General features: G+C 38.4%; 1 protein-coding gene across 1 annotated transcript in view; it reads left to right on the top strand.

The window, feature by feature from the left end:
* The first annotated feature begins 9,921 nt into the window (after positions 1–9,921).
* The window catches only part of fgfr2 (fibroblast growth factor receptor 2), a 61,815-nt gene continuing 61,277 nt past the window's right edge, over positions 9,922–10,459 (top strand). The window contains exon 1 of the mRNA XM_079843072.1: positions 9,922–10,288. The gene's annotated coding sequence lies outside the window, so the exon portion shown is untranslated. The remainder of the gene's footprint in view (positions 10,289–10,459) is intronic.

Here is a 10,459-nt window from a genome sequence, read left to right as displayed (position 1 = left end):
TTTGATATTTTATAAAACATGGTTAAGGTTTTCATCAACACAGATTAAAGAAATCTTTTTCAGGTAACTTTCATCAAATCATGGTACAGTGCACGTAAAATATGAGGTGTCTTTAGAGCTGTTGAGAGGTGCATGATAATGAGTCTCCTTAATTAAGTCTTTGTCTTAAATGGCTCATAAACGTCAGTCTTTGGTGATTTGTAGAGATGACGGTTCTTAACCTCTGCCCTTTCCTGTCACCTCCGTGCATTAACAGTCCCTCATCCTTCCGCCCAGTGCTGTCTCTTTCCAGCCCTAGAACAGTGTGTGTGTGTGTGTGTGTGTGTGTGTGTGTGTGTGTGTGTGTGTGTGTGTGTGTGTGTGTGTGTGTGTGTGTGTGTGTGTGTGTGTGTGTGTGTGTGTGTGTGTGTGTGTAAGAGTCCAGATTCTTCAGATGTCTGAGCTGTTGCTCTCTGGAGTGCTTGAAATAACTTGCATGCCTCTCATTAGACCTCTGCAGCCGCGGAGAGCAGCACGAGCCAGAGTGTTCGATTTCTCATTTGGGCCTGATGACTCTGTAAAATCTGCATATTGGTGTACTTTAAGCACTTTTTTTTAAATAAACAAGCTTATTCAATCATTAGAAGAATTTATTATACTTTATTAATGGTCCACTTTAGACATTTTGTTATCTATAAGTAACTTTGCATCTACATGTCATCTAACTCTCATTAGAGTATTGGACTGTAACAGACTGTTAAGAGTGTTAGGCTTTGGGTTAGTAGAAAATGTGACATGTAGTTGCAAAGTCAGTACAGTAGAGTGTCTGTTGGGGAGCATCTAATTACGTGTTAGCAGATATTAAGCAGAGAGTCTACTGATACTCTAATGAGAGTTAGTTGACATGTAGATGCAAAGTTACTTATAATGTCTAAAGTGGAACAATGGAAATAAAGTGTTAAGAAGAATTTTATATATTCTGCAACGAGCTGTGTGATGACACTCAAATTCAAAGTCTAATATTGTGAGTTTATATCTCGCAATTGTAACTTTTTTCTTGCAAATGCGAGTTTATATCTTGCAATTCTGTCATTTTTTTAATTCTCAATTCTGACTTTATAACTCGCAATTCTGAGAAAAAGTCATAATTGTGACTTTTTTGGTGCAATTCTGACTTTTCTCACATTTGCAAGTTTATATCTCGCAATTCTGATTTTTTTCTCTCGCAATTGTGAGTTTATATCTTGCAATTGTCCTTTTGTCCCGCAATTCTGACTTTTTTCTTCACTGTATAATCTAATTAGTTAGACTTACTTAAAAAGCATGCAAAAAAAACAAGTAAAGTGAAATAGGAATAGTATGTTGTGCTAACAAATGCTTAGTTAGATTAGTTCACTAACACAACAGTTCAAATTGCATACTTCTAGATCATTTAAATTTACTCTGGACTTAGTATAGCTACCATTGTTGTGTTTTGCTCGCTCAATGTTGAAGTCTATGTGAGATCTTGAAGTCTCAGATATTATCACAAATATAGAGGGATTATATCAACCCAATTAAAAGTTACACAGGTGTTTATGATGTAAATGTTAGCAATAAAATGGTAGACGATAATAATACGACATAAAGGGAGATATTACATTTTAATAGATTACATAATTTCTGACTAAATCATTAACTATTAATTATTCAGTCAGAAGCTAGGTCAACTTTTAAAAGCAACCTATTTATTACTTCTCTTCCTTTGAAACCAAATACCTGTGATTTATTGTTGCATTGCTGCATCAATAAAGAGTTATAATGTTCCAAGTGGCCAAATAAATGGAACACTGATCTCCATAATGATGATTATCATTATTGTTGTTTTTGCTTGACAAAATGGCACTCAAATCAATCAATTAATCTTAACTTAGGTGAGTAAACAAGGAATAGTATGTGAATAGTACAGATTACTAGATTTTTACAATTAAGTTAAGACATTAAGTAAAGGTGACTAAAAAGTGTTAGTTAGAATCACACTTGGATTTTACACTGTTGCAATTGTGAGTTTATATCTTGCAAAATCATTTTATCCCGCAATTCTGACTTTCATATTTTCAAGTTTATATCTCACAATTCTTACTTTTTTTCTTGCTATTGCAAATTTAGATCTCATAATTCTGACTTTTTTCTCGCAATTCTGACTTTTTTTCTTGCAATTGTGACTTTATATGTCGCAATTCTGTATTTTTTTTTACATTCTCAATTCTGACTTTTTTTATCGCAATTCTGACTTTTTTTCTTGCGATTGCGAGTTTATATCTCACAATTCTTACTTTTTTCTCGGTTTTGCAAGTTTATATCTCGCAATTCGGACTCGTTTTTGCAATTCGGATTTTTTTTCTTGCAATTTAGAGTTTATATCTTACAATTCTGAGAAAAAAGTCAGAATTGTGAGATAAAAAGTCGCACTTACTCTTTTTTTTAATTCAGTGGCGGAAACAAGCTTCCATAGATAATTGATGCTTGAAAATAAATTGAAAAGCACAGGTCATGTGAGTCCAGATCAGATCTTAGATTCATGGACAAACCAATCACAGATCTTTCCTTTGAATGAACAGGGTTAGTTTCTCAACTCAATATCAGTCTTGACTAGAGACGACATCCATTCAGATCAATGCTTTTGGTCCGAAAACTCATGAGATCTCAACTACTTCCTTTAAATATGTCTGAAAGGAAAATACATGTTCTGAGAATGTTTGAAGCCTTGTCATGTTTTGAGTGTTATTTATTTTATTCCTGCCATTTTAATTTTAGTTTACTTTTGGCAATGGAGAAACATCTGTAAAAATAATGTTGAACCTTTTTAAAACCTGATTTAAATCCATAAACTGTTTGTTATTCAATTATGTATAACCTGTGAGATGTATCGTCATTTTGTGTGGATGATCAAAGTAACCCATCTTTGTGCTCAAGTTTATAGCACTCCTTAAATGACTGTGTTATCTGGTTCCTAACCGATGGTAAACCCCTAAAAGAGGTTTTGTTCTGCCTACTGTATCCATGAGGAAGCGCCATATAACGCTTGATGGACTGCAGTTTGAGACCGTCACCACAACCACTAACGGCATCACTAAAGCTGCACCACAGGCCGTTTACTGGTAACGCTTGCTGTCCAAAAGTGCCAATCTCACAGTCAGGAACATGCACCACAAGTTCCTTAACTGGGTTTGTCATTCATATGCATATAAAAGAGTGCTATTAGGGAGACCAAAAATCATATTCACACAGTTTTCCACCTCTTACAGTAAGTGTGGCTGGTGAACCAAGACCATTTTAATAGTTTTTCCTTGTAGGTTTGAACCCAAGTCATTTGGCTAATGGTGCTATCAAGACCTTGAAGGCATTATGAAGGAACACTTTTGGGCCAGTAAGCAACCGCATAGCACATAGCATCATGGCAGTGATTTTTGCATGGGTAAGAATCACATACATTTCCTTTGAAAAGCCTTTCTGAACTTATTGAAGTCATCCATTCACACATGAAGAACATTTAAAATTCTATAGAACCTTTTGTGGAATGGAAAGATTCCATTAATGCCAATAAAGAACCTTTATTTGTAAGAGGGAAGGATCAGGACTAACTATTTGTGCTTGGTTGACTTTCCTATGTGTCATTACAAGTGAATTATTGCACAAAGCGTGTTAATACATGGCAGAGAACACCTACACAGACATTATCCTACAACTGCTTCGCTCTCTATAATTTAAGTGTTCAAGTATTTGGCACACCTAAAGTCAAATTGCCCCAAAACACTGCTTAAAGTGTTTTCTTAATGATTATAATGAATATTTTTTCTCAGGAGCGTTGCCAGGGAGATGATACGTGACATAATGTTTTTCTAAGAATTCTTGCCCTCGTGGTGACGCGGGGAGTGAATGTTTATTCTCCGTGTGAATAGTTTTTCTTTTCGTCTCCTCTCCGAGTAAAACAAACTGCATTTTGGTAGGATTGTTTTGAAATCAAAAGCTGACCAAACAATTGTCTGGCATAAATCATAACTTGCTGTCAATAGACAGAAGGGCAGCACACAGCAGGCTGGTCACGTGACTCCCTTCGGAGGTGGAATAACACCGTCGTGTCGATGGCCTCGCTGAAATAACTCAACATTAGCATAACCGCAGGGCTGAGCTGTAATGAGCGTTTAGCATCCATTCTGAGAACTCTGACCTAAAGAAATGGCAAATCTTTCTCAGGATGTGTTTTTTTAATTGAATTGCTATGTCATGAGCAACTTTCCAAATCGCATACTAATTGCTAAAAGTATATAGGGTGAATTCAGGTTGTTTGGGACTCTTTTTCCAAATCATCTCAATGGCAAAAGGTGTCCAAATACCCCTGAATTCACCCTAGTACTTCACTGCCAAAAATGTTAGACAGTATTGTGCCTCATTTATCAACCATGAACTATATGTAACCCTGGACCACAAAACCAGTTGTAAGGGTAAATTTTTTTTAAAATTTAGATTTATACATAATCTAAAAACTGAATAAATAAGCTTTCCTTCGATTTATGGTTTGTTAGGATAGGACAATAATCTGGTGCAAAAAAAATATTGAGAAAATCGCCTTTAAAGTTGTCCAAATTAAAAAATAGTTTATATATATATTTTTACAGTAAGAAATTCACAAAATATCTTCATGGAACATGATCTTTACTTAATATTCTAATGATTTTTGCCATAAAGGAAAAATAGAAAATTTTGACCCAAGCAATGTATTGTTGGCTATTGCCACAAATATACCCCTCCGACTTATGACTGGTTTTGTCACATATGTGTACAATTGGTCATTAAACTATTCTTACGTAAAAAGTCACATTCAATTAGATCATTTGCATGATATGGTTTTAAGAACGATTGACGCAAAAAAGACGTGAACTAACACGGTAGCATAATGAGGGTCCCTACATGCAAACCGAAGCATTGAGAACTTTGTAAGTGTACAAACAGTTTAATAAGATACTTTATAAAGACAGTACATTACGCGTATACAGACTGGAGCCATCTTGGAAAACAGTCTCGACGAGTCGAGCCACGAACGCTGTGCTAAGTGATGAACTGTGACTTGGAATCTCATATGGTCCGTTGTTTCCGGAAGAAAGCTCTGAACGCAACAGAGAAAATAAATAAATACAAATAATTTAAAAAAATTCTGAACGCAACAGAGACTCCATAGGGCATACGCAGAATAAAGGGGCAGGGCCTGGTTGAGTTAGTTAGTAGTGTGTTGAAACTGGTGGATATGGTAAGGGGGGTTTCCCAAACACGCTCAAAGCTGTTGACCAATCCCAACACATTGATCCAGCCGACCAATCAGAGCACATTGTGCTTTTCATAAGGAGGGGCTTCATAGAGACAGGAACTAAACAGAGCGTTACTGACAGACCGGGAAGAGAGGCGCTGCAACAATGGAGAATATGTGAAAAATAATGTGTTTATTGAACATTCATTTCCACTAGCATGAACCAGGTGCTAGTTCAGAGCTAGTGCTAGTGCAGTTTCAAAGGGCTTTGAAGTGCTTCAAATGGTACAGCGCGATCCCAGCTGAGGAATAGGGTCTTATAGCGAAACCATAATGTAATGTATATACTTTTTACCCACAACTGATCTTCTAGTGCTGGTCTGCAACGAGCCAGGCATTACGTGAGGTACGTTTGAAAAGGTCACGCCGAATGTGGGCGGAAGTACCACCCCATTGTTTAAAAGTGTGGAAAAGGGGGATCGTTCAAATTTTATTGTATGTTGAATGACATATTTATTATTTAATTTATCATTGTTTTACCTGTTTTGTTAAAAAAACGTTTTGTATTAGTCTTCGAACGTTCGCTTTGTAAACAATGGGACGGTACTTCCGCCCACGTTCTGCGTGACCTTTTCAACGTATGTTACGTAATGCCTGGCTCGTTGCAGACCAGCACAAGACGATCAATTGTAGTCATAACTAAAAAGTCCATTGTGTGGAGAAAAATCCTGAAATGTTTTCCTTCAAAAACTTAATTTCTTTTCCACTGAAGAAAGAAAGACATGGACATCTTGGATGGCATTGGGGTGAGTAAATGATCAGGAAATGTTCATTTTGAGGTGAACTAATCCTTTAAGAACCACTTTTCCTGGTTCAGAGCTGGTGCTTTGGGTGTGGAAAGACAAAGAACCGATTTGAAACTAGGCTCTGGCTCCGAACCAGTACCAGCACTTCTGTTTTCCTTGGTGGAAAAGGGGTAAATATACACTCACCTAAAGGATTATTAGGAACACCTGTTCAATTTCTCATTAATGCAATTATCTAATCAACCAATCACATGGCAGTTGCTTCAATGCATTTAGGGGTGTGGTCCTGGTCAAGACAATCTCCTGAACTCCAAACTGAATGTCAGAATGGGAAAGAAAGGTGATTTAAGCAATTTTGAGCGTGGCATGGTTGTTGGTGCCAGACGGGCCGGTCTGAGTATTTAACAATCTGCTCAGTTACTGGGATTTTCACGCACAACCATTTCTAGGGTTTACAAAGAATGGTGTGAAAAGGGAAAAACATCCAGTATGCGGCAGTCCTGTGGGCGAAAATGCCTTGTTGATGCTAGAGGTCAGAGGAGAATGGGCCGACTGATTCAAGCTGATAGAAGAGCAACTTTGACTGAAATAACCACTCTTTACAACCGAGGTATGCAGCAAAGCATTTGTGAAGCCACAACACGCACAACCTTGAGGCGGATGGGCTACAACAGCAGAAGACCCCACCGGGTACCACTCATCTCCACTACAAATAGGAAAAAGAGGCTACAATTTGCACAAGCTCAGCAAAATTGGACAGTTGAAGACTGGAAAAATGTTGCCTGGTCTGATGAGTCTCGATTTCTGTTGAGACATTCAGATGGTAGAGTCAGAATTTGGCGTAAACAGAATGAGAACGTGGATCCATCATGCCTTGTTACCACTGTGCAGGCTGGTGGTGGTGTAATGGTGTGGGGGATGTTTTCTTGGCACACTTTAGGCCCCTTAGTGCCAATTGGGCATTGTTTAAATGCCACGGCCTACCTGAGTATTGTTTCTGACCATGTCCATCCCTTTATGACCACCATGTCCCCATCCTCTGATGGCTACTTCCAGCAGGATAATGCACCATGTCACAAAGCTCGAATCATTTCAAATTGGTTTTTTGAACATGACAATGAGTTCACTGTACTAAAATGGCCCCCACAGTCACCAGATCTCAACCCAATAGAGCATCTTTGGGATGTGTTGGAACGGGAGCTTCGTGCCCTGGATGTGCATCCCACAAATCTCCATCAACAGCAAGATGCTATCCTATCAATATGGGCCAACATTTCTAAAGAATGCTTTCAGCACCTTGTTGAATCAATGCCACGTAGAATTAAGGCAGTTCTGAAGGCGAAAGGGGGTCAAACACAGTATTAGTATGGTGTTCCTAATAATCCTTTAGGTGAGTGTATAAGACTTTGTAAATATGTTCCGAATAAAGATAATGCAAAATAATCTAATTTATTTCCAGTTTTTCTGATAGGATGCCACTAGCATGCAACATGATGTGAGAGGTGTTGCATTAATAAACTGTGATTTGAACTAGTAATCCATTCTGAACATGGCAAACACTGTTAGTATGTTTTCTCTGTTGGCTCATTGCGCGGAAGAAAGTGACGAACAGCAAGACGTGACCAACCTTTTTCAATTCTGTCTCTTTCTCTGACTCTCTGGCTGTCCTATTGTATTTGCTAAATGTGGCAGGCCTGTACGACAGCCATAAAAACAATGTAAATCTGGCTCGGACAGGCGATGGGGAAGCGTGTGAAAGACTGTATAGTCCATCTTTTATTTCACACCCCTAAACCTGTGGCCTGTCCCCTCCTTTTTTCCCGCTTCCCTCTCATTGCGATCCAACTGTCACCTTTTATGGGAGTGTGTGATGGCTTCACTGTGTTTGAGCGAGAGAGGGAGAATCCGGGCTAAAGGGGAAAGAAAAGCCGTGATCGAAGGCCCCATTCACAGAGGAACCTCTCTCTTTCTTTAACAGCCTTATTAGCTGGCTCGTTCGGAGTGAATGGGAACGTTTCTTTTATGAGGAAGGGGGAAAAAACAGGAGGCTCAGGCAGCCTGGTGTAGAGGCCGAGGCATATTCGCCACAGTTCCCTCCTCCTCTCCTAATCCCGCTCTCCTCCACAACTCTTTAGTTTTCTCCTTCGGACCGGTGAAAAGGGCCTGTCCAATGGAGAAGACAGTTTGGAAGGGGAGTGTGGAGCGCGGCAGGGGGCCCCTCAGTCTATGACATTTAGGGGTCATTGATTAGGGAGCCTCCCCGTGTGAGCGCTGGGAGACAGAGGGCTCCATGGGGGAGCTGCATGAGGGAGTCTATCAGGCTGAGCCAGTAATGCTGGGAAAATAACAGGCTCCGTATGCAACAATATGGATGATATGTAGTGCAGCTTACAGAGATTAAAGGAAATGATTTACTCAATCTTTTTTTACAAATCATTACAGTACGGAGCCCTTAAAAGGGATGTGGCGAAGGACCAAAATACGAGATGGAGGAACAATTATTTGTCAATGCTTTTGCGTTCCCCGAGAAATGTTGAGTTAGCTCGAAAAGAGTTAAGAAGGTTTGAAGCATTGACTTATTATTTTTCCTCTCATCTAATTTTTTAAGGGCTCTGTATTACACAGAAATGTAAATGATAGAAATTTAAATTATAATAATATTAAAATATTAATAGCTGATTGGTTGGTATTCAATTCTAATTTTTGAGTTTTAAAAGCAGAAACCTTAAAGCTTAATACTATGATGTTGCTTAAAATCAAAAGGAAGAAAAAATGACTGCCTTATTATTATTTATTAAAATGTATTATTATTAATTTCTTTTATTAACTATATATTATTATATAGTTTAAGCTGAAGTGTTTATATTGTACGTTTTAAGGCTTTTACACTTTGTTTAGACTTTCTTCCAGAAATCTATAAGAATATTTATGGCCAAAGATTTGGAAATGTATGTTTTTTTAAGTCTTAGGCTGCATTCATTTGATCAGAAATTCAGTAAAATTGTAAAATATTATTACAATTTCAAAAAAACTATTTTCTATCTAAATATAGTAGAAAATGTAATTTATTCCAGTGATGCAAAGCTGAATTTTCAGCATCATTACTCCAGTCTTCAGGGTCACATGACCCTTCAGAAATCATTCTAATATGTATTTCATCCTATTTGTATTCCAAATAGGCCTAATTTTTGAATATTTGGATCATGTAAATGCAGCCTTGGTGAGTTTAAAACACTAAAGTAGTGTAGTTTTTATAGTTTGGACCACATTTTTGAAAGATTGTCACACACTCAACTCCCTTTATCTCTGTTTTGTTAGATTTGTCAGAACGTAATAATATAAACTCCTGTTCCCTTGAAGAGAACATATCTCAACAAATACTGTTAAATGAATCTTGAGATGTCACAATGCAATTTATTAACACTTACAGACATCTTTGCATGATAGAATGTTTTTAAATCTTAAATTCATGAAATGGAAAGTGTCATGGCCCAAGCATGTGAGCAATTTAAATGGCCCTGGGGTCTCCGAGACCCCAAAAGGGTTAATAATCTGACAGATCGTCCACTAGGTGGCGCTGTTGCAGTGAATCAATGGCACTCTGCTGCAGCACTGGAGCTCGTGTAGGGGAGGAGGGAGATTGGGAGACCCCAGTTCCGGACAAACTTTGGAGGATTGCGCAGAACTGGTTGAGCTCGTAGGGAGCCCGAGCTCTGAGGTCTGTGATTGGAGGAGAAAGAGCGAGTCCAAAAACTATCAGCCAGGAAACGTCTCGGGTTTCAGGGGGGAGTGACATTTCTTCAGGGGGTTGGAAAGAGAGAGAAAAAATCTCAGTAAACCTGACAAAGCGTCTGAGAACAGCCAGTATCCACAGAGACTGCGCTCATGTCACTGGATGTGTATTTTGGGATGGATGTTTTATTCTGTGTTGCATCTCTTGTAGCGTTTGCACGAGCCCTTTGGTGAATCAACAACAGCTTGGTTTACGGACGAAAAAAAAGTTGCTGGGACGCGTAATTGATTTTTTTTTTCCTCTGAAAGGATTTACACAAACACGCACGGATACTATCAGTGGCTCGCTGTTGGCATGCGATCCTGTCGTTGTGCGCTGCTGGATTTTGGGAATAGGGAATAGTTTTGGTCGCATTCCTGTCTGGATTCGGCCCATGAGCTCCCAGTTTAAATGCGGATCCTGAACTTCACTATCTGCTCCTTCTCTGTAAGTTACTTTAATATTCGAAGCGGAGGTTTCCTTGTCTTTCATGAAAATGAAACTTTTTGCCATTTATTTTTAGTTATTGTTGCATTACCCGTTTCAGCATTTCATCTATAGTGCATTAAAACTCTTAAATATACTAATTATAGCCTATATAAAATTAAATGTGCATGT

This window comes from Gobio gobio (genome assembly GCF_949357685.1).
Source record: "Gobio gobio genome assembly, chromosome: 18".
NCBI lineage: Eukaryota > Metazoa > Chordata > Actinopteri > Cypriniformes > Gobionidae > Gobio > Gobio gobio.
This window is presented reverse-complemented; position numbering and strand designations above follow the sequence as displayed.